Below are 4,958 nucleotides of genomic sequence, written 5' to 3'. Positions count from 1 at the left end.
GACATTGTGGGAAGGTAGTGAAACATAAACAAGGTCTGTAGATAAGCTAAGAGCTTTGTATCGTACCACTGTTACTCTCCTAGTTTTTCTTAACTGTCCTATGGTTATAAGATTATAATGTTAATACTAAGAGAGGCAGCATGAGGGTATACAAGAACTCTGTACTATTTTTGCAGCTTTCTCTAAGTGTAAAATTATTTCAAAACAAAAATTTTAAAGTAATAGAAAGCTGCCTACAAATAATCTTGGATCAATATATGCAAAGGAGAGGCATAACTTGATGGCCTGCTTTGTTAACCAACTCAATGGACATGAATTTGAGCACAGTCCTGGAGATGGCAGAGTGAAGGCGCCTAGCATGCTGCAGTCCATGCAGTCACAAAAAGTTGCGTACAACTTAGCAACTGACCAACAACAACAAACAAATCAGACTTTCTAGAAAGATAGGAGATAGGAAATAACAATAATGTAAAGATAAGTATATATAGTGTAGAATGAGACTTATCCATGCTGGAGTAACCAAAACTGATGCAGAAATTAACTTCTAAGTCAGAACACTGAGATTTTAAAATTTTATCTCAGAATGAAACAACCCACTGAGAAACTCTCTTTCTAAATCCAAGTAAGTTTTGTGTTTTTTTTTTTTTTCTCAAACAAGCCCTTTGCCTCTATGATCACAAGCTAATGCAGAAAAATCTTAGGTAAGGCAAAGCACAGAGAAGGGTCCGGTGCCCTGAAGGCTTCAGGAAGGCTCCCACATTCTGACTACCCAATATCTCACAACTGCCAAGACACATACCCACCCTGTCTAGAAGATCAGTGTTTAGATACGATTACAAACAAACTGTGTTCTTGTTGGCAGTTCAGTTCAGTTCAGTCGCTCAGTTGTGTCCGACTGTTTGCGACCCCATGAAACACAGCACACCAGGCCTCCCTGTCCATCACCAACTCCCGGAGTCCACCCAAACCCATGTCCATCAAGTTGGTGACGCCATCCAACCACCTCATCCTCTGTCGTCCCCTTCTCCTCCTGCCCTCAATCTTTCCCAGCATCAGGGTCTTTTCAAATGAGTCAGCTCTCTGCATCAAAATATTGGGAGTTTCAGCTTCAACATCAGTCCTTCCAATGAACACTCAGGACTGATCTCCGTCAGGATGGACTGGTTGGATCTCCTTGCAGTCCAAGGGACTCTCAAGAGTCTTCTCCAATACCACAGTTCAAAAGCAGCAATTTTTCGGTGCTCAGCTTTCTTTATAGTCCAAATCTCACATCCATACATGACCACTGGAAAAACCATAGCCTTCACTAGATGGACCTTTGTTGGCAAAGTAATGTCTCTGCTTTTGAATATGCTATCTGCTGCTGCTGCTGCTGCTGCTGCTGCTGCTGCTGCTGCTAAGTTACTTCAGTCGTGTCCGACTCTGTGCAACACCATACACAGCATCCCTGGGATTCTCCAGGTGAGAACACTGGAGTGGGTTGCCATTTCCTTCTCCAATGCATGAAAGTGAAAAGTGAAACTGAAGTCGCTCAGTCATGTCCGACTCATAGCGACCCCGTGGATTGCAGCCTACCAGGCTCCTCCAGCCAAGGGATTTTCCAGGCAAGAGTACTGGAGTGGGTTGCCATTGCCTTCTCCATTTGAATATGCTATCTAGGTTGGTCATAACTTTCCTTCCAAGGAGTAAGCGTCTTTTAATTTCAGGGCTGCAGTCACCATCTGCAGTGACTTTGGAGCCCCGCCCCCCTCAAAAAAAGTCAGCCACTGTTTCCCCTGTTTCCCCATCTATTTACCATGAAGTGATGGGACCGGATGCCATGATCTTAGTTTTCTGAACGTTGAGTTTTAAGCCAACTTTTTCACTCTCCTCTTTCACTTTCATCAAGAGCCTCTTTAGTTCTTCACTTTCTGCCATTAGGGTGGTGTCATCTGCATATCTGAGGTTATTGATATTTCTCCTGGCAATCTTGATTCCAGCTTGTACTTCCTCCAGCCCAGCATTTCTCATGATGTACTCTGCATATAAGTTAAATAAGCAGGGTGACAATATACAGCCTCAATGTACTGCTATTCCTATTTGGAACCAGTCTGTTGTTCCATGTCCAGTTCTAACTGCTGCTTCCTGACCTGCATACAGGTTTCTCAAGAGGCAGGTCAGTTGGCCTGGTACGCCCATCTCTTTCAGAATTTTCCACAGTTTGTTTTGATCCACACAGTCAAAGGCTTTGGCACGGTCAATATTCCTGATATCATAGCTATCAGGGAAACACAAATTAAAGCCCATTAAAGTTGAAATACTTTAATGGGTATCTCATACCCATACAGCTAATATTAGGAAGACTGAGTCCCAAGTTAACAACTAAAACCAAAGTAGGCAGAACAAAGCAAAGCCATAAACAATCACAACTAAGATATCAAACCATATACTGAGTACTTACTCTACATGCCAGACACTGTTCTAAGCCCCTCTACATATATTACCTCAATTCATCCCCAAAATAACCCTCTTTGATAGGTCTTATTAACAGACCCACATTACAGATGAGGAAACTGAAGCCAGGAAGTATAATACCTCCCATACCAAGTATATTTCTTGTCAGGTATATTGAATTTAATTACATATAATAAAATCCAATCTTTTTAGGTTCATAACAATATAAACTATACACCCAACTCTCAAAAAGTTCCCTCAGCCCCTTTTGCAGTTGACCCCTCTCCCACTCTAGACTCTGGCAACCGCTGATCCATTTTCTTCTCTTATACTTTTGCCTCTCCTATAATGTTACACAATGAAATAATACAATATGGAACTTTTTATTATCTGACTCTTTTTACTTAGCATAAAGCTTTTGAGATTTATAGAGGTTGTTGCATTTATTAGTTTCTCATTTCTTTAAATTACCAAGTTCTCTTCCATTGTATGAATTAATCACTATTTCCTGAATGATACTGCTATCAACATTTTGCATATATGTCTTTTTGTGGACATATGTATATGCTTTAATTCCTCTTGCCTATATACCTATCCTAAGAGTGAGACTGTTAGGTCTTATGGTAATTGTATGTGTAACTATAAGAAACTGACAGGCCTGCAATGCCATACTGAATGAAGGGATGCAATGGAGGCAGGCCTGAGCTGCTGCTGTGGCCACGCAGAGCTCACCTGTCAGGAGAATATGAAAAACCTGAGTGACAGGGTTAAGGGAAAGCGCCGAGATGCGGGCTTTCTGCTGCCACTGGCAAACAAAGGGACTCAGAGATCATGTAGCAGAAGCAAAAAAAGGCAAACGAGAGGGAGGAACCCAAGTTGTGGCTTCGTGTCCAGCCCTCTTGCCCTCTGCTTGTGTGCCTGGAGGCAGTCCCACAACATGGGTGTTTTCTCCTGGAGAGTTCACAGATCCCAGCATCTATGGCAGCCTGTTTGCCCTGAGTCTGCAAGGGTCCCTTTTGTGTTTCTTCCCCTCAGGTACCCTCTCTCTAACTGGGTCACTCCTGGGGGTGAGGGGGTTACCCCTTCTCAGTGATTTTTATCCTTATGGGGCTCACCCCAAATTATTAAAAGTAGCTTTGTAACTCAAAAAGAAACTGACACATTATTTTCCAAAATGGCCATACTTTTTCACATTCAGCAATATATGAGACTTCCAGTTGTTCTACATCCTTGTCAGCACTTGGGACTCAGTCTTCCTAATCTTAGCTATATGGGTATGAGATACCCATTAAAGTATCTCAACTATAATGGGTTTTAATTTGTGTCTCCTGATTAACCATGATATTGGGCATATTTCTGTGTGTTTATTCACCATTCATATATTTTCTCTGGTGAATCATCTGTCAATTTTTTTATCAACTAGTTTATCATCTTATTATTGAGTTGTAAGAGTTCTTTATATATTCTGGATACAGATATGTTTTGGAAATATTTTCTTCCACTTTATGACTATTCTCTTCACTGAAAGAGAATAGAATATCTTTTAAGAGAATATCTTTCAAAGAATAGAATTTTTAAATTTAAACAAAGTCTGGTTATCAATGTTCTTTTATGTTTCATGTTTTTTTGTGTTCTACCTAAGAAATCTTTATTTAACCCAAGGTTGCCAAAATCTTCCCTTAAATTTTCTTCTAAGTATTTTAAAGCTTTAATTCTGGTTTTTAACTCTATGTCTCAGTTAATTTTTATGTCTGGTGTAAGATCTTCATGACCCAGATAATCACGATGGTGTGCTCACTCACCTAGAGCCAAACATCCTGGAATGTGAAGTTAAGCGGGCCTTAGAAAGCATCACTATGAACAAAGCTAGTGGAGGTGATGGAATTCCAGTTGAGCTATTTCAAATCCTGAAAGATGATGCAGTGAAAGTGCTGCACTCAATATGCCAGCAAATTTGGAAAACTCAGCAGTGGCCACAGGACTGGAAAAGGTCAGTTTTCATTCCAATCCCAAAGAAAGGTAATGCCAAAGAATGCTCAAACTACTGCACTATTGCACTCATCTCAATGGCACCCCACTCCAGTACTCTTGCCTGGAAAATCCCATGGGAGGAGCCTGGTAGGCTGCAGTCCATGGGGTTGCTAAGAGTCGGACATGACTGAGCGACTTCACTTTCACTTTTCACTTTCATGCATTGGAGAAGAAAATGGCAACCCACTCCAGTATTCTTGCCTAAAGAATCCCAGGGATGGGGGAGCCTGGTGGGCTGCCGTCTATGGGGTAGCACAGAGTCAGACATGACTGAAGCGACTTAGCAGCAGCAGCAGCAGCACATGTTAGTAAAGCAATGCTCAAAATTCACCAAGCCAGGCTTTAGCAATATGTGAACCATGAACTTCCTGATGTTCAAGCTGGTTTTAGAAAAGGCAGAGGAACCAGGGATCAAATTGCTAACATCTGCTGGATCATCGAAAAACAAGAGAGTTCCAGAAAAAATATCTATTTCTGCTTTATTTTTGACTATC

The 4,958-nt window shown here is 41.3% G+C and overlaps 1 pseudogene; it reads left to right on the top strand.

Annotated features, from left to right (window-relative positions):
• The first annotated feature begins 3,178 nt into the window (after positions 1–3,178).
• On the top strand, positions 3,179–3,432 carry LOC138425141 (small EDRK-rich factor 2-like; annotated as a pseudogene).
• Positions 3,433–4,958: the final 1,526 nt, after the last annotated feature.

The sequence above is a fragment of the Ovis canadensis genome, chromosome 20 (genome assembly GCF_042477335.2).
Source record: "Ovis canadensis isolate MfBH-ARS-UI-01 breed Bighorn chromosome 20, ARS-UI_OviCan_v2, whole genome shotgun sequence".
NCBI classification, from domain to species: Eukaryota; Metazoa; Chordata; class Mammalia; order Artiodactyla; family Bovidae; genus Ovis; species Ovis canadensis.
The sequence above is the reverse complement of the archived record's forward strand: the minus strand, read 5'-3'. Positions and strand labels throughout refer to the sequence as shown.